This window comes from Nannobrachium achirus (genome assembly GCF_963921795.1).
Source record: "Nannobrachium achirus genome assembly, chromosome: 21".
Lineage (NCBI taxonomy): Eukaryota > Metazoa > Chordata > Actinopteri > Myctophiformes > Myctophidae > Nannobrachium > Nannobrachium achirus.
The window spans coordinates 53,828,109-53,852,236 of record NC_137828.1 but is presented as its reverse complement, the minus strand read 5'-3'; the positions used below and the strand labels follow the sequence as shown (position 1 = coordinate 53,852,236).

At 42.4% G+C, this 24,128-nt stretch overlaps 1 pseudogene across 1 annotated transcript in view; it reads right to left on the bottom strand.

Annotated features, from left to right (window-relative positions):
• Positions 1-916: 916 nt before the first annotated feature.
• The window catches only part of LOC308307045 (cadherin-10-like), a 73,281-nt pseudogene continuing 50,069 nt past the window's right edge, over positions 917-24,128 (bottom strand). The window contains exons 3-11 of the transcript in view: positions 21,290-21,409; positions 16,350-16,517; positions 16,080-16,261; positions 12,334-12,587; positions 6,382-6,518; positions 6,146-6,267; positions 5,846-5,954; positions 3,691-3,942; positions 917-1,407 (exon numbers count right to left, since the gene is read on the bottom strand). The product of the transcript in view is annotated as a cadherin-10-like (transcript). The remainder of the gene's footprint in view (positions 1,408-3,690; positions 3,943-5,845; positions 5,955-6,145; positions 6,268-6,381; positions 6,519-12,333; positions 12,588-16,079; positions 16,262-16,349; positions 16,518-21,289; positions 21,410-24,128) is intronic.

The window sequence follows — 24,128 nt, the reverse complement described above, 5'->3', positions numbered from 1 at the left end:
TAGATTGTGCAAAACATTCACCCATTCACACACACACATTCATACACCGATGGCAGAGGAAACCATGCAAGGCACCAACCTGCACACCAGGAGCAATTAGGGGTTCAGAGTCTTGCTCAAGGACTCTTCGACACTAACACTGGGGGAGCCCGGGATCAAACTGGGAACCTTGCGGTTCCCATCTGGCCGCTCTACAGGCCACTCTACCCCTGAGCCACTGCCACCCTTAATGTAGTCGGATTGTTGGAAATCAAATGTTGCATCAATGCAATAGCTGAATCATTACACCCCAAATGAATGAATGAATACATTTATGCCTCTACATCCCACACTCTAACCTTATCTTGATCGATAATGTTGCCATCATCACATAAATGCCTTCACACTGTGCTTCTTGGGTGCTTCGGTGTTGAGATGTTCCATTCATCAGAATGGCTTGGCTTTTTTATCTCCTAAATCTAAACTTTTAGTTAGTGGTGAGAATAATAAGACCATTACAGTTCTTAATGCCCTTTCTTCCACATTCTTAGTTAACCCAGTAGCCTACTTGATGGTTGTCACTGAGGTAATCTTTAATCACAGTTTGCCCGTTAGCATACCGTAGTCTTCCAAACAGTAGCCTGGTGGGTATTTGGTGCCTGGCGGCTATTTGCCCCCGGGCTATTATTTGGAAATATGCGGCAGTTAATAGGCTATGGCATTATGGGTAAATGTTTCACCTCAAATGAACGCACAAATCTTTATGAATTGCACAAATCTTTACAGCTTGACAATATAATACTTAACAGAGTTCAAACTAAAAGTGACAGCCCTATAGTAGATAGTGAGTGTAAGTGAAAGAAGAGAGGTGGACAGAATGATAGAGAATAAGAATTAAATAAAAAGACAAGAGTGGGGATATGTTCAAGTCTGTAAACTAGGTGTCCCGGGTGGGGCTCTTGCCTATGTACATTTCGGCCAGCTTCCTGAATGGCGGCCCCCAGCTGCTGAGATAATCGTACTCGTGGTCGCTCTCGGTAGCGGCCGACTCCAGCGAGCTCAGGGACTCCGCCAGCGAGCCGCTGCCCTCGTAGGCGTACGTGGCCAGCGAGTCGTACGGCGGCGCCGTGGGGTCGGCGTCGTTCTCCTGCAGCCGGCCGCTGATGAAGTCCCGCACGTCTGCGTTGCCCTTGATGGGCGACACCCGGCGGAAGGGGAACAGCATCTCGGGGATGATGTCCCGCCGCATGTTGTTGGCGTCGATCACCTCCGGGTTGCGCAGCGTGCCGATGTCGAAGGCCTGCGTGTCCTCCTCGCCGCCGCCCTCGTCGTTGTAGCTGACCACGTTGTCTCGCACGTCCTCCTTGGAGAGTATCAGAGGCTCCTTCTTCCTCTGTCGCCGCAGGGCCGCAAACAGCACCACGATCACTGTGAGGGAGGGGAGGAAAGAAGAATAAATACTCAACAGAGAGAGCGAGAGAGTTCAGTGTAACACTTGGTACCTGCTTACATGTGTCATGCATTAAAGAGCAAGGTGGGGCGAGCATGTGGAGACACATTTCGCTATCAGTAATACATCCCTAGCACTGCCTCTGGCGTTTATCTCCTATTATTAAGGATTCAGCCGGGGGAGGAAAAACGTATCTCTTTCCCCTTCAGTTCCACATTCACAGTACAAAAGCCACAGTGCTTGGAACACACGCACGCACGCACGCACGCACGCACGCACGCACGCACGCACGCACGCACGCACGCACGCACGCACGCACGCACACACACACACACACACACACACACACACACACACACACACACACACACACACACACACACACACACACACACACACACACACACACACACACACACACTTAGAAATACTCTCTTGTCTTCATATCTTCGGAGGCTGCAAAGCCGGCGCTCTATATGCAGACAGCTGCACAGTGTGAGGGAGCGAATTATTTCCAGACCCAAGACCCCCCAACCCGCTTCCTGCCTCTGCACTTCTCTTTACGCTTTTTTCCTCCCAGCAGGTTTAGGGAGTTGTCTTGCATGCCTCCTACTAGGTGTTAATTACAGTACCTTCACCTTTTTTCCCTGACTACACGTCTTAAAACATCCAACGGACCAATGGCGGCACATTTTCTTCAACACGGAGGCGAGGCAAAATAGAGGGCAATGAGAGACAATTCAGCTTGACGGCTGCGATGTTGAAGACAGGTGAAACAGGTGAGACAGGCACGACTCAGAGGGGGGTTCATGCGAGAAAAGGCGTATGGGATAATGAGCAGATGTCATGATATTTCGCTTCAGAGGAGAGCAAAAGATCTCACCACACCCGCCAGACAGGTGACTGGCGGTAAGCTATAAACCAGGTACAGTATAGAGAACCTGAGTGCAGGGTAAGTCTGTCGGTGTCAATTTGCTCGTACGTGTTGCAGTTACGCAGAGGGCGGAGGCGCATTGCGTGCGATGGAAGTCACGGAACAGGGAATTAGAATTGAAAGAAAATATGCATTTGAATGTGAGAGAGAGGCTGTACATGTAGACACTTACCACACAGGGAATATACTCATTCACACACAAACATATTGCCATTTATCACTATACCAAAGCCTCCGCACGCATTTTGTCAAGAGACAAAGACTATGCTTGACCAAGCGGTCTAAAGTTCAATGACATTTTGAAATCCATTACTTATTGATATACCCTTGAACATAAGCACTATACACATTTTAGCATTCTGCTGGGAAAAACGATATGCACTCTCCCTGTTTTGCACTGTATGCTTTTACGCACTGCATTAGATAACAAAGGGCGGCTGAAGAGGCACTTTAGGATGTCAGGAAATAGCATGTGACCTACTTTACCAGCGAAACACACAGACCTTTTTGTCAAGTGGATTTATTTGCTAATGAAAGCCAGCTCTCAGCCACCACGCCGTTTCCCGAGGAAGACTAGACTGCTATATGGAACCCGGGGTATATGGAAAGTAACTAACCCTCGCTGAGACATTACACATGCTTTCATCTTAGATGCAGAGAGACATCCTCCGAATAAGAGCTCTTCGCTCTGCATTTCTGACTCAATTAACTATGAATCAAACCACCCAAGGTTTCGGTATCTACGCACTTTCGGCCATGCAGCCTAATGAGGTGTTCTACTGGGAGCCCACTCGATACTCAGCCGTATCATCCTCTACGTGACTGTGCTCTGTGCTGGAGACCGGTACTGAACTGCACTTCAGTAGACCTTTTCATCGAAAGCCTTACTTTCAACTTTCAGCTTTAATGAATCCCGTGTTGTGAGAGTGTGTGAAAGTGTGCGAGTTGTTGTTGATTTAGCTCAGTTGCTCGCATCTTGAGCTTCACAATTATAGCCACGAAGCAGTGCTCTTCCTAAATTCCCAAATATTTCAAATTAATGGGCCCACATTTTGTTATTAATTTATTAGTGACAAAATGTGATTGAAGTGACAAATGCGATTAAGAGCCCTTTTCAACCTTTAAAGATACAATTTGAAGGCATGCAAACGCACATACACGCACGCATGCGCACACACACACACACACACACACACACACACACACACACACACACACACACACACACACACACACACACACACGTGCGCGCACACACGCACGCGTACACATGCACGCACGCACGCACGCACGCACGCACACACACACACAGGGCATGTCGACTCACTGAGCAGTATGATGACACAGAGCAGGATGGCCACCAGGGCTCCGGTGATCAGCCCGTCTGAAAAGGGCAGGACTTCAGGGTTGCACGACTGCATGTTGCCGCGGCTGTCGCAGGAACACACGCGCACCACCAGCGTGCTGGTGCTGCTCTGGATGGGGTAGTCGTTGTCCGAGATGACCACGGGCAGGAGGTACACGCTGCTCTCTCTCCGGCTGAACCCGCCCCTTCTCGTCAGGATGTTGGCGGTGTTATCTGCCAGTGGAGACACACGGGAGGAAGGCTTTAAGGAGAAGGCTAGAAGGCAATTAAGTGTCACCCTGTAAACACTGAATCTGATTGCATCCTATCTAGTCCTATCCTGTGATTACATTGTGTATGTGCATTTTGCCAGAATATATTCTGCATTGGTGCCGGTATTTCATTTAATTTCATTGTGTGTGTACCATAGAGTCTCATCAAAGTATTGCATGTCTTTAGGACATGCTGTGAAGCGTCTTTTCTGTATTGCTTGAGCTAACCTCTCAAGAGTATTTCCCGTGCAGTGGCTTTTGATGTAGCGTCATTATGTTGATCAGGAGTTTCTTTTTTCCTTGCAGTAGCTCGAGCGGTGGATTCGGTACGTTGTCTTTTTTATGCTGGTCAATTAACACTTGTTTTCCTTGCAGCAACTCGTGAAGTGGAATCGGTACGTTGTCTTTTTTTACGCTGATCAATTGGCTCTTTTTTCCAGCTCGTGCAGTGGATTTGGTACATTGTCTTTTATTTTGCTGGTCAATTAACTATTTTTTCCTTGCAGCAACTCGAGCAGTGGACTCAATACAAATATGGGTAAATTCTCCTTCTACAACACTGCCACTCAAGTGTGGAATTCCTTGACTGTTTTTCTTAAGACTTTTAGCTCACTGGGCCCCTTCAAGGTGGCCCTGAAAATCCACCTTTCAGGAGGCCAGCGACAGAGGTAGTCGACCTCCCCCCACAGTGAATCTACCTATTCTTTTTACTTATATTCTTATTTATATTTGATAATTGTTTTAAATAGTTTTTACTCCGTACATAAATTTATTTTATAATTACATTAAATATTGTACTTCTTCTACTTTGCAATGAATTGATTAGGACTTCCAGTTCCAACGTAGCCGTAAAGGTCTTATTGGGATGTTCCTTTTTGGACTGGATGTATAACCGGACTGCTGCAATGCTGTGTTGTTTGTACTTGTCAATGTTATTTCATGTTGTGTCCAAATAAATAAAACAAGATACATTGCCGTTTTCAACGTTGCTCCGATGTCTGGGCTTTGCGAGCTAGAGCGTGTTTTTTCAGTCCGATTAGTTATTGTGGTCAATTCTTTCATATCCTCAGATGATTGTCCAATTTTGTCTCCTTCTTTGGGGCATTTCATTTCCTTCTCCCCTCTAAGATGTCATATTCACCAATCAAGAGTTCAATCAAAGGTTAGGGTTAATCAATTCTCTAATCTTCCTCCCCTTCTCTTGCCCCCCCCCCCCCCCTTCCTTATATTATGTTTCCTCCCTGTCGTTTTCCTCCTTTCCTTCTCTGCTCCCCTCCTCCATTCTCCCTTTCCCCTTCTTCCTCCATTCCCTCTTCCTTTCTCCTCCCCATCACCTAAAAAGCGAGGAGCTACTCACTTCACCCTATATGAGCCTTAAGAGGTAAAATCGAAGTTGTTATTCTTGCATTATTTTCATATTTACTCATAGTTTTCAGTTCTGATGTTTAGTTGAACAAAGTATTTGAGGATTCAGTATGTGATGTAAGCCATTTACCATGAGAGGGAGTGGGTTGTGGCTGATTTACCACTGTTTCATGGTTGTGGCACGAGGCGAACAACCCACGACCCTCGAATGGTAAATTGCTTTTCTACCACTTCTACCATATAAATGAAAGAAAACACAGTTGTAACTTGCAAGGTTATTTAGTTACAATCATTAATTGTTTCAGAAACACAACAGTGGGCGGGGTCCATGAGCCAACTCAAGGTTGTTGACTGATTTACCACTGTTTTAAGCCAATCAGAATCCAGTATCTGAACATGTGACCACAAAAAGTGGTAGAATAAGTAATTTTTGGTCACAGTCCCCCAACAATGTAACATCATGCCAGATGATACAGCATGGTTTTAAAAGCACATTGTACCTTCTCTGTCTTCAACGGTGAAGTTTGGGTTGGTGGAGCTGATACTGAAGACAAACTTGTGTCCAACGAGGGGCTCATCTGTGTCGACTGCACTTATCGTCTGAATTAACTGTGAGAAGAATTAGGAACTGTTCAAATGGTCATTCATGCGCTGCGTCTGTGTTTCCTACACAACTTCAAGTTTTCAGTTTCACTTACTTTATGACATTGTCATTGACACAATACCCTTCCCCAATCATTTCTTTCCAATATTTATAATGTGATTTTATTGACTATAAGATGTTATTGACATTAAATCACCTGTCCTGCTTTGACGTTCTCACAGACAAATGTGTCGTAGGACATTGCGAATTCTGGTGCGTTATCGTTAACATCCAGCACTTTGATGAATACTGGCACTCGAGTCGTCTGCCGTGGGTTATCTGAAACAAACACAAATATGTTTTGAGATTGTGCCTGTTGATCTGCACTAGCTCGCCCTACACACATAATAGATCATCATAATATAACGAGGCAGCAAATAAAATAACAATTACTTATTTCCGTGGCGACCACAGAGATGTTGTGCCATTTGGACATTTCTCTGTCCAGTGCTTTCAGCGTGGTGATGGTGCCGTTGGCGGAGTCGATGTTAAACAGCCTCTCCAGATCTGTATGACGGTCAATGGAGTATCTAAACAAAATGAGAAGAATGGAACGTTTGGAAAGGACTTTGGGGATTCAGAAATAGGCCTACTATACATTCATATTGGAGGGGGCGGGTGAGGGGAGGGTGCGTGATACAGTATATCTAGACCAGGGGTTCTAAAACTTATATATATGTCGTACATACGCTGTGTGGCACCAAGGCAGAGGGCGGCATATCTCTGCATTGACAGGCAGGCGCCATATGTGAGGAATGTCGACACAGAGCAAGCGCCATCGATCGAGCAAATTAGACACTTTCACTTCGAGCCGTGACGCAAGAGACGTCCAATATAATTCTGGGGGGAACAAACAGTGTTTGTATTCACTTCACACCGCTGCCATCTTTCCATAGGGAAATGTCCAGAAGGTACGCCATGAATAATTTGCTTTTTCTTCACGGTTCCTATGCAGACACACTGATGGATTAGATTTAACTAAGTGAGCACATTTTCACACACACTTCCCCCTAATCTCCTTCCTCAAAAGAGGCGAGCGGAGAGGAGATAACGTGATTAGTTGTCATGTGTTGCTTGTTTTTGTTATCGATTCCTGTGCCATGGCATTTAAAACAAGCCTTGGTCCAACAACAGTAGCATTACTAGGATAAATCATACCATATTTTCCCTTGATCACTAAACTTTTACACTATTGATGTAGTAAGTTTGTTAATGTTTGGTGCTGGATTGCAGAATTTTAAATCTTCAAAGCCTGCATGATCCAATTTAAAGTGAACCCATCATTTTCTAATGTTAAGTACTGGAGTAAAGCCAGGCTGATCAAACTCCCAAAACTCACCAGAACACAGGAAATGATATATAGGCCTACTTTGGTAAAAAGTTTTTAATAAAAAAATGTATTTAAAAAATCCTTAATTCTCACAGTCGAATGTTGGCATGCCTCGCCATGACATTTGTTCAGACACATTTCACTGGTTAAAGATACAGCAAACACACAATCTAACATCGCAAGAGTAAACAGAACTAGAAAATATTGTTCCTTCGAAACAATTGTGGGCTCGCCAAAAAACAATGGCTATAAAAGTACAAAATGTCAAGATCGCAGGCAGTGCTCTCTTTGACCCGCTGGTGGCGCTATAACAGGCCAATGTGAGATGGGTGGCATCTGTTCCTTGACCTAGTGGAAATGTGCAAAATTACACACACATCGCAGGCTGTGTTCATGATTTGAGGTGTTTTTGGCCACTTTATTGCTGCTTGCAGCTATATTTATTATTAATAATATTATTTAAAAGAAATCTGCACTTCATAGGCATGTTAGATAAAGGTCCTTAGATTGTGTGTAGAATGTTTCATGCAAATTGTTCGAAAATCCCAGGCTAAAAACGTGTTTAAGCGTTTTACAAACTGCTCAAAATTATATAGCGCCCCCCCTTTGGCCATTTGGGGTAAGATTGGTTTCAGTGATATTTGAACTAACCTTCTACACTATTTTGTCATGAAAATGTGACTTTGCGTGTATATTTTAGAGGCAGAAGAATAATTTGCAAAAAACTGCAATATGCATTGAATTATTAAAAAAAGAATGTTTCAATTAATAAAAAATCAATCAATCAGACAGATTTTTAGATATCGGTCCAAAGTTAATGTAAAAAAGGTTCTGTGCACGTGCCGCGAAAATCCCAGGATAAAAACGTGTTTAAGCGTTTTACAAACTGCTCAAAATGGCGGAAAATCTAAGGGCGGAGCTTACTTAACAAAGACACAGAAGACACAGATGTCTTCCACTTGAGTCGGCATGCGTGTAGGCAAGTTGCATGTCTTCAAACGAAACGAGGCATGACTTATGCGTTATGCCTGTTTAAAGTTTGAATTTTCAAATGCTTCGTATAGCGCAGCATTTGAATAAGATTGGTTTCAGTGATATTTGGACTAACCCTCTACATCTTTGCCAAATGCCATGAACGTGTGACTTTGCATGTATGATTTAGAGGCAGAAGAATAATTTGCATAAAACCACAATATTCATTGAATTATTAAAAAAATCATTATTTAACGTATAAACTTCTCACCCCATAGCCGGTGTAGGTATATATCCAAATTTCATGTGAAAAAAGTTTTGTGCGTATAACGCAAAAATCCCAGGAGGAGATAGATTTTGACTGTTTTTCATATAATTCAAAATTTTGGGAGATCTAAAGGTCGCTTCAATGTCGTTCGGCATGAGGAGACGCATAAGTGTGTCCAGGTTTCATGGCTGTACGTCAAACAGAGCATGAGCTATACCTGTTCATAGATTGCACTTTCGAAGGCTTCCTACAGCGCCACCATTTGGCCGATTGCTGTACAAAGTAATAGCACACGTCGCCACAGTAAGCTGAACACATTGATGTTTGAATATCGATTTTCGGTGTAAGTATGTAGGAGTAGAAAGGTGCACAAGTTTTGAGGAGAACTTGATATGACTGACTTGTATGATAGATAAATAATGACAATATCTAAAGTGTGCTCGCCTTTCAGGGGAGCCCACAATGATTTTCAAGTTCATATTACTAAAGATCAGGGGCCACGCGTATGAAAGCATGTAGAATCCTCTCTAATCCTCTCTGAAATGTCAAATGATGGTTCAGGGGGAAACAAGCATGAGAAAGGAAGTAGCGCTATGGATGAAGTACTTAAACCCTGTTCCACTGTCTAGTTGCCTTAGCAGTGATGAAAACCAAACATAGACGTACCTAAACCCTGTTCTACTGTAGGTCTTAGCAGTGCCATAAAAAAAAGAGCTGCAGAAGAAGAAAAGAGTTGGCCATTTAGAGAGGCCAAAAGGTGCATTGGCACACACAGAATGAGTGCCACAGCCACTGGAGGAGGAGCAGTGTTGCATTGGTCTGTGTACACTAGGGCTGCACGATTTTGGGAAAAAACCTAATTGCGATTTTTCTGACTAATATTGCGATTGCGATTTTATTCGCGATATTTACAGGGGCTAAAGCAAAAAAAATAATCCTATGACGGAAATTTATTTTGACTTGACTAGCAAGTATTATGCTGCATTTTGACGATTTCGGTCATGTTAACAACATCACGGCCATGGCTACACCCCCCCACCCCCATTTTTTGTTTTCTCTTTTTTGGCAAATCTGCCTCGATCTCATAAATGATCCCTAGGGACTCCTCAGGACGGAAATCCATCCCCAGGACGGAGAACCTTAACCCCTGTATTTATATATTTATTTCAAGGTAGGATAAGTGATTTTTTTTTTTTGTTAAAAGGATGATATAATAAATTATTTTAACCATAGGAAAATCATTTCACTACCTTAGGTCAAGCTTCTGTTGAATATTTATTGTGTAATACATTTAAAAAATAAATTGATTATTATTAACTAGGCTAATTGGCAATCATGTAAATGGTTTGATTCAGTTCAGTTATATTTCCAAAAGATTACCTTTTATTTTGCTTTAGCAATATAAAACGTTTTTATATTCAGAAAAATCTCAGTAATAATGCCTCTCATTGTCAAGGAAATGATTTAACCAAAGAACATCATTTAAGCTTCCTTGAATATTTATTGTGTGTTTACATTTAAAAATTAATTGATTATCACTAACTAGGCAAATTGGCAAATGGTTTGATTCAGTTCAATTATATTTCCAAAAGATTCCCTTTTACTTTGTTTATTAGCAATATAAAACGTTTTTATATTCAGCAAAATGTCAGTAATGGTTTTGTCTGCCTCTCATTATTGTCAAGGAAGAAAGTAGCCTACTGTATGTCGCTGCCTTGCTTAAGTTTTATCAAGGCAAAAAAATGCACCCTAAGACACACACCAAAAGTTTCACATGTGTGCAGGGAACGGAGGAGGGGCCACCGCAGCAGTTGCACAGAAATTACTTTCACTTTCAGCTTACGACAAACGGGAGCATTTAATCTATGCACAAGGATTTAAGGATGTTATATTTATAATGATTACCAGAACATTCACTACCTGTAGCCATGGAGTACTCCGTTGGAAGGGATCATACACTGTTACGTTCTGTTAGATAGACAGTGTCATGCCTTGGCTTGGCTCCTCTGCTCTCCTCTGAGGAGATTGGAGCAACCCGTAATGTTAATCCTCGGTGCGGCGATGCGCGGGTATTTAAGAAAGACACCACAGTTTGATTTGATCATTTATGAACGGATTTCTAAAATTAAAACGTCTGCATAATGCTTGGGAAGTCAACTTCGCAGAAAATCGCGGCCTTTGCGATTCGCTAATCGCGAGATTTCACATCGCGATTTCGGTTTGAAAACGATTAACCGTGCAGCCCTAGTGTACACGCCGTCCCGTATCTTTTCTGACCAGTGTCATGCCTCTCAATCGCATGGGCATGCATCGATTAAAAATAACCCCCAAATTCACACCTCGACTACGCTTATTGTCACAGCAGGTTGATTTAACAAAGAGATGAGCCAATATGCATATCAATACACTATTGTCTGAACCTGTTAACTCCTTTAATGTAGGTGTTAAGCAGGGTGCGCGTGACTCATTAAAACCGCGTCTCCCCCAAACATTGAATCACCAATGCAACACTGAGGAGAGGGTATGGCTAGTATCCTCGGACAAATGACTATGGTTATCACTCAATGCCAAGTGCCAAAATGGCTCCAAGGTAGATGTGCCATGATTTTGTATGTTTTTCTTTACTATGCAATGAAAAAAAATGTTTTTTTTTTTTTTTTAATATTTTTTTCCCCACAGAAACAGACACAGTTGTTGTGATTCAGTGGCAAAACAAATTTTGTCAATCAGACAAATGGTTCCAGAGATAGAGCTGTTTGAATCAAAAAAAGTGTCCATCCACTAGAATGAACACACATTTTCTCAATCAGCTAAACGAGGGAACCAACACACAAACAGAGAAAAGCATCTCTCTGATCTCAGGTCATTTTGACATCTTTAAAAAAAACATATATATATATATATATATATATATATATATATATATATATATATATATATATATATATATATATATATATTATAGCCTTTGATCTAAAGACGTCAAAGACATCATTGGCACACAGGGCCCATTGAAAAAAGCAGTCATGAGACGTCATTGGCATTGAGTGAGTGATGAAAAGATATTGGATTGATATATTCTCTTCTCTTCAGAAATCGATGGTCCATTGCTACGGAGAACAGAAGCACCTCTGCTCTGTTTATTTCCTAATATCCTGACTCCTATAAAGCAGCTACCCCATGTACAGTCTCATGCAGTTACTAATTTATTTGGTAGGTTAATGTTCCAGCATTATCGTTCAAAAGAAAGAACACCTCTCCAATGGATGCTGTGGTGGTCCTGAGTGCATTTTATTGCACTCAGAACCATATATCCATCCCACCGAGGGCACCTTGTCAACTCTGTGAACTCGTTGACTGCCAAATACGTAACACCACCAAAGACGTTATTTTATGTTGTGTGTTTTCCATTTTCTGCTAGATTCCGCTCTTCGCTAACCTGTGAGTTACCATTTGACGCCCAGACAATCGCCCAAGCACGAGATCACGTGATCACAAACAACCCAGCCTGTTCACTCCCAATCAATCGTATTGGATTTGGAAAATGCCTTCCATGCATTCCTTTCTTGTTTTCTGGTGCTTTTTGGTGAAACCAAGCTCATTCAACTCCCAATAACTATGGAAGTGAAGACTGACAGGAAAGAGGGAGAGAGAGATGGGCAGATCATTCTTTTATGATTTTTCAAAGGTTAGTGAAAACATTCTGAATCGCTGGCAAAAGCAGAGTAGACAACGCTTTAACTCTGGCATTTAATGTGTTTTGCGTGTGACTCACTTCACCGGTTGGTTGGCGGCGTCAGGGTCTCGCGCCGACACAACGCCCACGAAGCTGCCGGCTGCCGTGTCCTCGTGCACGTCGATGATGTAGGGGTTCCTGGTGAAGACGGGCGGCTCGTCCACGTCCTCCACCGTCACCCGCAGCGTGGCGTGGTCCTTGAACTGCACCCCCTGGAGGTACCGCGAGTCCAGGTACGTGTTTCTCACTTCCACCTTGAACTCGTAGTCCCTCTTGGTCTCATAATCCAGCAGCTGAAAGATGAAAAGAGCCGTGGGCCGGAGGAATCGAGGTTGTGGTCTCTTACAATAAGGAAAACAGACTCGCTGCCCACGGCATTTTTTAATGGAGGTCTTGTTATTATAGGGTGAACTTCATCTCACCTTCTCTTGCTCCGATAATTCATACTACTAATTTGTTAGAAAATTATTGTAGAATCCAATCAATAGTTAGAAATAATGATATTGAACTTCTCTCATTAGAGACCTAAAAAGAGGCTTTCAACAAAAAGGCAAACTGTGTCTTTAGGTTTTAATAACGAGGACACCAGCAAGACAGCTTTCATATCAGCTTTCCTCACTTTTAAAATGAATGCTATCAAAGAACTGTTATTAATCTCAGCCTTACCCTTACGTCATCTATTTTAACACTAAAGTCAAACACTTAGCATAATTGGCTGTAACTGTAAAAGGCAAGGAGAAAAAAAGAAAGAAGAGCAACCAGACAAATAAAGGTGAGGTAAATGGTTGATTGAAATGAAGACAAAAGGAGCTAAGGCAGAGTGAGTGCCAATTTGCTCCGACGGCACAAGAAGCAGCTCTTGAAAGTAAAAAGATAGAAGCACCTTTTATGGAAATCATCATAGCAGTGGAGGGAAACACAAGACTATGATTTGATTACCCGTGGAATTTACTGATGTTGAACTCAGGTTGAAACTCGGGTTGAATTATGAATAGCTACCTGATATAAAGACAAATATTCTCTGTCATCTTTTTATCTCCTTTGCTCCAGTGAGGAATCAAAAGCAGTTTTTGTTCACTCTCTCTCTCTCTCTCTCTCTCTCTCTCTCTCTCTCTCTCTCTCTCTCTCTCTCTCTCTCTCTCTCTCTCAAAAAAAAGAAAGATGAGCCCTGGTCTATTTTTTTCCCTTAACGGACGGCAATAGTTAGGGTGGTTACCATAGGCAACACAATAGTTCTTTATAGACTTTACTAACTTTATAGAGTAACCCCAAAAGTTTGTCGGTTACACCCCGCCATTCCGAAACACCGCCATTCCGAACATTGACTTCTAACCCTAACCCTAACCCTAACCCTAACCCTTACCCTAACCCTAACCCTACCCCTAACCCTAACCCTGTTTCGGAATGGAGGTGTTTCGGAATGGCGGTCTGACACCAAGTTTGTCGACCTACTCCTTGCAAAGTTTTGGCGGCACACACTCGAGTCATAAATGATGTCAAATCGACTGGATTCATCGTGTGCTTGCATTTTGCTAAGAGATATGTTGTTGTTGAGATAATTTATTAGTGAATGAATGTTCCACATTGACTTGAATGGGAAAATGCAAAAACAGCAAAACAATTTCCCAGAATTTCATCTTTCCAGCTCCGCTTCATTAACATCTGGTGACCTTGTTTTCTGTGCTGGTGGAGATACTCTTTCAATGTAACATGAATTGAACCCAAGACATAACTACCAGGGGTCATCAATATGTCCGTACACGGACAAATGTATGTGTCCATGGCAAATCTTAATTTTTTTAAATAACATTATCATGTTCTTATCTTGATCAAAAGACCCAATTTTTGAATGCTCTCCCTCCACAAGGGCCCCGAACTGAGCTCATGCTTCCTTGAGTGCATGAGGAGTGAGCAGGGGGGAACTTCAATATTTCCATTTATTTCCACTGGGGTATTAGTAGAACACTACAGGTCTATCCGTGTAGTATGACTTTAGAATATAGTAATCCAAAGACCTGGCTTCATTATGATTCATAGAGTTTTATTGCAGAATTATGGTATCCTCTATGTCCATTTGCCTGCTTACAATGCATTGCTTTCCAAAGACAGCTTCACAATCCTTCCATGTTTCGTACACTAAAAATCAGGTTCCATTTAATTAGTTAACCACTTAAACCCCATACGGTTGAGCGGAGTCCCACAGGGGTCTATACTAGTGTATTTTCAGTTTTCTGTTATTGTGGTGGGAACTGGGAATGCTTTTGCACAAAATATAGCAGATCGATAAGCTCACGGCATGTCGCATAGTAGGTCACACATTCCAAACCCTTTTTATTCTCTTTTTTTTTCAGTGACCCTATTAAAACACCGACCCACCTGCAGTGGTGTAAAGTAACTAAGTAGATTTACTTGAAGGTCGGGTGACATGGCCAAAACAGCTAATTATGGCTATCAAATTAGCCAATTTTTTTAATGATGTCATGTACCCCCATGTTAAATTACCCAATCAAATTAATTTATTGTAGTTACTGTACTGAAAGTAGTACTTTCTATACAATAACTGCAATAAATTAATTTGATTAATAATTTGAATATGGGGGGAGGGGCGGAGTCGAGTATCCATATCATTATCTTTTGAAACTGCCCAAACAAAAGCTGTCCGAGGTGTGTTTCCGACTTTCTAAACCAAATTTAAAACTATCAGTTCTAGGGGTAAAAATGATACAGCATTCGCTATAAAATCAGTGGTTATACCGGTAAAAAAATACAAGTCTTCTTCAAAAAAGGTGTCAGAGATTAGTTACGAGGGTCCAACACGCTTCTCCCCGTCCCGGTTTTGTCGGCCATACCCTGCTGTCTCTTCCCCTAAACCTGACTGGAGCACCAGACTGACCGGAGCAAGCTTAGAACGAGGGTCCAGCGATCTCCTCCTTCTCGGCAGCTGAGGTCCGTAAAAAATAAAAAGAATAATAAAAAAAATAAAAAAAATTATGATGACATTTTAAAGTATTGCAATCCAAATAAAGTGATATTTGTCTTTAGTTACTGTACATTTTGTTTTATTATGGTAATAATATTGAGAGCTTCTGCTCTGCTGGCCGCACTGCATGTCGCTGCTCTGAAAGCTTAGTGCAGTCTAAAGCCTGCCCACTCTATGTATCCGGTACTTTCCACAGATATAGGCTACACACATGCACACACACCCCACTTCTGTATCCGCTTTAGACCCTTCCAATGAGCCAATGAGGATACACAGTCAGATTATGCACGGGCCGGTCCGGAGGTGAGTTCACGGTGTGGTCAGGTGGACCGGAGGTGGAATTTTTGTGCGCGCACGAGGGCCTCTTTATTTCCCCTTGCCCAGGGGCCTTATGTCATATAAATCTGGGCCTGCATCTCGGATCCAAATATTGTACTTTTACTCCACTACATTTACTTACTTTGCAGATATAAATTATAATATTATAAACATAGATTAACCACTTTAGAACTATTTTATATCTATTTGAAAATGTCCGATCTACAAGCTCACAGAGCTTGTAGATCTGCTATTTTCAAAAAAAATTGTACTTTTACTTTTGGTGCTTTATTTTGATGCCAATACTTTTGTACTTTTACTCAAGTACATTTTGAATCCTGGACTTTTACTTGTAAAAAAAGAGTATTTTCTACATTGCAGTATTGATACTTTCACTTAAGTAAAACATTTGAGTACCTTTTTCCACCACTGCCCTCTGGATACAATATGACAACATGCTCTACAAAGGACAACTAATAGATGTTACCTTTTTAACTGTGATGACCCCCTCTTGCGTGGCCTGGTCTGTGACGATGTTGAACATGTCGTGGCCACCGACGATGCTGTAGTCCATCTCAGCGTTGCGGCCAACATCAGGGTCTTCCGCTCTGATCCGACCAATCGTGTCGCCGATCTCCTTAGATTCCACCACCGCCATGCGAAAGGAATCTGTTAGAGAGCACATCGTCATTATGAATCTTCACTTTCGTCTTGCCTTTCGTGGTGTTCTGGAGATGTCCGACGGTTGGCGTCTTACGGTTGGCGAAGCGCGGCGGGCTGTCATTGACGTCCGACAGAGTGATGCTGACCGTGGTGGTCCCTGAGAGCCCCCCCATCTGTCCAGCCATGTCTTTAGCCTGGATCACAACCTGGTAGTTCTCCTTCACCTCCCTGTCCATGCCGGGCAGGGCCGTCTTGATGGTGCCTGAAGAGAACCTTTAGGTTTAGCAGCGCAAGTAATTCGTAGGAAGTTGTGCAGCACATTTCATACACAAATGTACAATTTCAACGTGTTTAATTTTAAAGACAGAAAGGCACTCAGAGGCACAAAATAAATGCACAATGGGAATGAAATGAAATAGCATCTGAAAAATGTAATGTCAAAGTTTAAAGGCACATTGACCTTTTTATTTTATATTAATTATTCTCATAATATCAGCAACAAAGTGGTCTTTACAAAGAGTATTGTATCGAGCATTTATTCTCCTTTTCTGGCTCCAAGCTCCATATATGGAGGGGTTTCAGACCCAAGGTCTTTCCAAGCCATCTGAATGGAGCTGTTGTTTCTAACACACTGGAGCCTCTCTCACATTATGGACCCTGGACAATGTCCAGGGAATCAGGTCAGGACATTGTCCGGTGTTGCCCTTTCACACATGTAGCACACAACAGGAGAATGTGTGTGCATCAGACGTGTTCTCACATAACTGTAAATATTCCTTTCGATTAGGCGAGGGGTGGTAAGATGCAAGCACTAGCTCCTCTTACTTAGCATTACATGGATGACAGGGATTAAATGCATTTTTTTCCTTTTTATTAACCACTTGAACCTCTAGCATCCCTATTCATAGGGCCTTGCGTCTGTTGTCTGTAATCTGAGACTGAGTAGACTACAGACACGCATATCTTTGTTGTCGGGTGGAAACCTTGTACAGTATGTCCAAAACCGTTTGTTTTGTATTTATCATTTTAAATATGATTTAAAATAGTGAAAATAGCTGATCGCCTCGAGCTGTTGTGTGCTTGTAGATCTGCTATTTTCAATACTTTTGTGCACCACTTTCGTTTGATGACGATTTTAATTTACAAAAAAAACAAAAAAACTTGGAGATACAATGTTTCTCCCTGACAGTGGCGATGGCATGTCTTTGAAGAGGATTTGATTGGTGTGAGAATGGATGACATTGTCCAGCGCTTGTGTTCAATTCATCACAACATCATAGAAGAATCAATCTGGGAACTCGTCGTCAAAAAGAGGGGGGGATGGGGGGGGAAATAGTGCCCTCTGCTGTTGTTTTCCTTAGAATGTGCCTCTGGAGCACCACAATAGAATGTGGATGATAGGATGTTGGCCTGGTTGGTCCGCCCTCAGCCCTCAACTTCCCGTCCACGTGTCTGTGTTTACATTACTAACATTCCTAAATCTTTGTGTTTTAACTGGAGCTGCTGACAGATTCAGACGCAGAGCTCTGAATCTGTCTTGAGAGATTATAGAAGAATAGACTTTATAGAATATAGACTCTATTTGCCAATTGCATGAATGCTTAGGACATTTTGGAGCTCAGCTCCCAGGGTTAGCATCTAAAAAAGGAAGAAAATACACAATCACAACAGCTTTCAGGGCATGCTGGTATGAAAGCCAGTTTTTGGAGGTGAAAATCCTTATGAGTGCTTTAGAAATATGCAAAGTGCCCTATAAATTTTTTTTTTTAATCAAACACAAATTAACCACTAAAAAAACAAACAAACACAAAAAGTACATGATTTTGTGTGGAGTGCATCTTTAAGTGCTTAATTGCCTCCCACAGAACATGACAGATGTAAAAATTAATGTAGGTGTTACATGCTTGACATTTAACTGCTTGACAGGTAGTCTCCCATTGACGCACCCATGCACAACAAACAACTGTAATTATTGAATTTTTAAGTATATTTCACGAATAGCCTTATTTTTTTTTAAATAATAGGGGTGCAGGAATACAGAAAAATAAAGACATGAGTGTTCATCCAAAACTAGCAACTACTAATAACTATGGTGAAATTATCATTAAAACACAACCAACTCCTCTTTCCTACCGCACTAATGTTGACATTGAGCTAGAAATTCATTTCTAGCTCAATGTCAACATTAGTTGACATTAGTAGGTTTTCATAGAGTAGGTAAGTAGGTTTTCATAGAAATTAATTTCTATGAAAACCTACTTATCCAAGCTGGGCAAATAATATTATATATATCTATCTATAAATGCGAGAAGTCTCTGCGTGTGTGTGTGTGTGTTTGTAATCCGCGTATCTCGAGAACCGTTCGTCCCACCGGCTTCAGATTCGGCACGCGCGTTCCCCGCCGCGGCACGGAGTGCAGTGCCGGGTCTCGACCCGACCCGACGCGCGGTTTTCCCAAACCGGCGCGAAACGTTCGGAATCTCCTTATGCGGGGTTGATTGTTGACATCAGGCTGTTTCTGAGGAAATCGGCGAAAGCTCTGACTCATTGTGACATCACTTCATAAAAGGCTCTGATAAGAACCGTTCGTCCCACGGGCACGCGCGTTCCGTCCCACGGGCACGCGCGTTCTCCATATATGGGCATAAAATGGATGCCCCCATATATGGGCATAAAATGGATAAAGGGACACAGACAGACAGATTCAGAGATCTCCGAGAACCGTTCGTCCCACGGGCACGCGCGTTCCGTCCCACGGGCACGCGCGTTCTCCATATATGGGCATAAAATGAATGCCCCCATATATGGCCACGGCACGGAGTGCAGTGCCGGGTCTCGACCCGACCCGACGCGCGGTTTTCCCAAACCGGCGCGAAACGTTCGGATCTCCTTATGCGGGGTTGATTGTTGACATCAGGCTGTTTCTGAGGAAATCGGCGAAAGCTCTGACTCATTGTGACATCACTTCATAAAAGGCTCTGACATCACGTACGCCACATGAGTCAACAAAAAATCTCTGTGAGTGTGTATGTATGTAGGTAATCCACGTATCTCGAGAACCGTTCGTCCCACGGGCACGCGCGTTCTCCATATGGGCATAAAATGAATGCCCCCATATGAGAACCGTTCGTCCCACGGGCACGCGCGTTCCGGCCCACGGGCACGCGCGTTCTCCATATATGGGCATAAAATGAATGCCCCCATATATGGGCATAAAATGGATAAAGGGACACAGACAGACAGATTCAGAGATCTCCGAGAACCGTTCGTCCCACGGGCACGCGCGTTCCGTCCCACGGGCACGCGCGTTCTCCATATATGGGCATAAAATGAATGCCCCCATATATGGGCATAAAATGGATAAAGGGACACAGACAGACAGATTCAGAGATCTCCATATATGGGCGTGAAATGGACGCAAATAGACAGATATCTCCATATATGGGCATATATGGGCAGACGTACGCCACATGAGTCAACAAAAAATCTCTGTGAGTGTGTATGTATGTAGGTAATCCGCGTATCTCGAGAACCGTTCGTCCCACGGGCACGCGCGTTCTCCATATATGGGCATAAAATGAATGCCCCCATATGAGAACCGTTCGTCCCACGGGCACGCGCGTTCTCCATATATGGGCATAAAATGAATGCCCCCATATATGGGCATAAAATGGATAAAGGGACACAGACAGACAGATTCAGAGATCTCATACGGCATAAAGGGACACAGACAGACACACAGACAGACGGATACAGAGATCTCCATAAATGGGCGTGAAATGGACGCAAATAGACAGATATCTCCATATATGGGCATATATGGGCATAAAATGGACCCAGAACTATATCTGCAGTGATCTCCATATATGGACATAAAATGGACGCTGACAGACAGACAGATAACAGATATCTCCATATATGGGCATAAATGGACACAGGCAAACAGATGGTCAAAACGGGTCCTATGACAACAGGTATAATGGGGTTTGCATTAAAGGGCGGGGCATTCATTCCCTATTTACGTTGTTCCGAGTTGGCCAGGTCGCCGACTAGACGCTGGGCCGCCCGAAGGGCGGCCCAGCTTCTAGTATTTACAAACGAACACTCTAGCCACAAGGCCACTGAGTGGGTCTCCTTTGCCACTACTACTAGATGCTTAATGGTCCATGTCACTACGAACTGCCACAGTTGGCCTGGGGAGGGAGTAGACAAAACAATCACATGCCTCATCGGGAAGGATCGAGTCACCACCCACCGGGAGGGTGAAGCACATGCAGAGCTGGAGGCATAGAGACACACAGGCGCCTACAAATTCACGCCCCTAATTGAGACGGCGGCTCCACTTCGATTAAGGCAAATGGTATACTGCAGGCCTGCCCATAGAAGTCACTGCAATTTAACTGTAGTTAGCCTACTTTTAAAAAAAATCCTAAATGAACTGAACAAATGTATGGACTGTCTTTGTCAACATATCTTCTTTTTTTCTAAATAGATGATGTTCTTAGCCACTTGCATGATTTCCCACATAACGTAAACAGAGCAGGGGAGACGGCAGACAGAGAACCTGTCGCTTTTCAGTGACATCACTGTCTTTACTGCTATGTATTTACGAGCGCTGAATTTGAAGACCCCACACTTTCAATTGGAGAGTGAATTCTCCAGGTTAGTATTAATCTAAAAATAAGTCTTGCAAGACGTAGTTTGGAAGAAGCAAGATGCGATAATTTCCCAAAACAAATAGCCTGACACAAGCGTATGACTGTGACTTAAACTTAAAATTACGGTATTGTATGGTGCCTCTCAAGGATTGCATTGCCAGATGCAGTAGGCTACTCCCTTATCCCTTACCCAAAGTTGGGGCGCTGTGTCAATTGGGGTTGTGAATTTGTAGGAGCCTGTGTGTCTCTATATTGACCGTCTCGTTTTGTATTGTTTGGTGGGTGATCGCATACCATGTTCATGTATGTTTGGTGATAGCTTACCATTTTCAATAATGTTGGTGTGTACTGGTATGTCTGGTGGGAGATAGCTTACCAGTTTCAGAATCCACAGAGAAATAGGGCTGTCCCTGCAGGATACTGTAAACGAGCTTGGCGCTGTTCCCATACGTTTGATCGTCAGCATCGTTGGCCGTTACCATGACAACAGACGTACCTGTAAAAAAAAGAAAAAAAGACAATATCAGCTCACATTCAAATGTGTCAAAAAGTAGTGGTAGCAAAAGTTAGGTACTACATTTTCAGGTCATACAGACCTGATCTACAGATCGTCTGGCACCTAGTCATCATTACGTCATTTTGCATTACTTTGACCACATAGCCAATGAGCCTCAATGTCCTCTCAACACACTCCATATTTCGGTGTTGCCGCATTGGGAACTCCATATATGGTTATGGCTGAGTCACATGGGTGCAGCAACGCGGTCCTCCCTTAATTCATTTTAACTCTTATACTGCTTTGGACGTTCCTGTTCGCCCCAATTCTCAAGAGACCTCCGCGCCAATACGGCGCTCGTTCGCGTTCGTTAGTTTACCTTGTTGATGTCCTTAAGCTGATGAGGGGTCGCGCCGCCGTGTACTGTAAACACATTTTCCGTGGTGATGGTGTAAAAAATCCATTATGCGTTAACATCAACGGAGACCAATTCACTTCCTTGTTGATTTCTCTGGCTGTGAGGCTCTGTGGCCAGTGACTGGTCTGAATGCACGGCAACACATAACAGGCAAATTCACATTCATTCTCGCATGACGCCGCCCTCTGCTGCCTGGCAGACCAAAGTGCACTATTGCACAATCAAAAAAATAAAAAATAAATAAATGTCTATCTATCTACTATAACGTCGCAAATAGGGATGTGAAAAAAAATCGTAAATCGACGCGTCGATCGACTCATGCTCACCGCGACTCAAAAAGTACGAGTCGAAAAGTCGAAAAATATATATATTTTTTTATTTTTCTAAAGTTTTTCCCCCAAAAATGACTGTTTTAATCATTGTTCAAAAAGGTTATAAGCGTTAATGTTTTCCAAATGTGAGAGGACCGTGGACCGGGTGTGTGTGTCTGTGTCGGAGACTGTTGTGTGCATGCGGCGCTAGTCAGGTCCGCGGACTACTGGTTGAGAAACACTGCTGGACCGGGATGATGCGCACGTCATAGCAGTGCGACTCTATGGACTGGATGCGTTTTGTTTACCTCCTGCCTCTGCATGCATGCTTGACAGGAAAGCTCGCTTGTTAATGGCAGCGTCGCCGTTGTGTGCGATGATCACAAACCACACTACTCGTCGTTAACGTTAATGCGACACACCGGGGATATATGAGAGCGAGCGGTCAGCACTCCCGCACGTTCCATGGACTTATTGTCACTCCGCTTCTAGTCTCTAGAGAACAGACTCCATGCTAACAAGGAAGAGCAATTATGTATTATCATTATTATTAGGGCTTTGATGCAAGTTCTGATGGGTGCAGCATACGTTGTGTTGTTTAAAGTAATGCGCCGTTGTGCTGCTCTCCTCTCAGCTGCTGCTTAGCGGAAAAAAAAGTGAAAAAAGTCGATCGACGTGTCGATTTTCGGCCACGACGCGTCGATTCGCAAATAATGCGTCGATTAACATCCCTAGTCGCAAAGGTAAGCCGCTTTTTGATGGCACCAAACCCAATAAATAAATAAATAATCTGGCAGTAGGAGAGTTAATATAAGATAAGATGAAGTGTCACAATGAGATGCGCTGCTATAATTGTGTCTGTGGGGAAGGGGCTGACTCAATTTTAATACAGAAATGCACTGGTATTAAAAAGAAAAGTGCGACCTGATATATAATGACTTTTGTCATTTCTTGTTTACTTAAAGGAGCTATAGTCAACTTTTTCTTGAAAAACAGATGCTAAAATAAAAACTAGAAAAGAAAATTTCCAAGAAATTTTAAGTGTGCCTGCAGCTCGCTAAGTCTGTGCAACCTTGTGTAGCGGTTGGTGTTAGCATTAGCGTTACATTATTTAACATTAGCATTAGCATAGTGGCGTTTTGGCGCATTTTTGGCCGTTATCACGGGTCGCACTTTAACGACAGTTTTTTGAGAAAAAATTGTTTTGTGAGAAAAAAAAATTTTTTGAGAAAAAAAGTGTTTTGAGAAAAAAAAAAATTTGAGAAAAAAAAATTGAGAAAAAAAAAATTGAGAAAAAAAAAATTGAGAAAAAAACATTTTGAGAAAAAAATTTTTTTGAGAAAAAAAAATTTGAGAAAAAAAAATTGAGAAAAAAAAAATTTGAGAAAAAAAAATTTGAGAAAAAAAAATTTTTGAGAAAAAAAAATTTGAGAAAAAAACAATTTTGTGAGAAAAAAAAAATTGAGAAAAAAAAATTTTTGAGAAAAAAAAAATTTGAGAAAAAAAAAATTTGAGAAAAAAAAATGTTGAGAAAAAAAAAATTTTGAGAAAAAAAAATTTTTGAGAAAAAAAAATTTGAGAAAAAAAAATTTGAGAAAAAAAAATTTTGAGAAAAAAAAAAAATGATGACACCAGCCGCGAGTCTGTACGACAAACGGTTCATGAGTTATAGAGGCACTTCCTGTTTGGCGAAGGACACTTCCTGTTACAGAGGGGGCGGGGCTTAATCAATTACAGCTCATCCCTATTGGCCGGAAAAAGACCAAAGTTGTGTGTGCATTTTAAAGTTTAAATCACGTTGCTAGGCAAAAGTATGGCAGAGTTATGTGGCGGCAAATTTTCTGGTTTTTTTTCGGAGTCCCCCATTCTAAGTCAATGGGGTTTTTGGGCGTAGTTTTTTTGCGAATTACATCGCAATCGTATCGCGGATCGGAAAGAAAAGTAATAGCACACCATTCCCGGCCGAGCCGCACATTTTGATGTGTATATT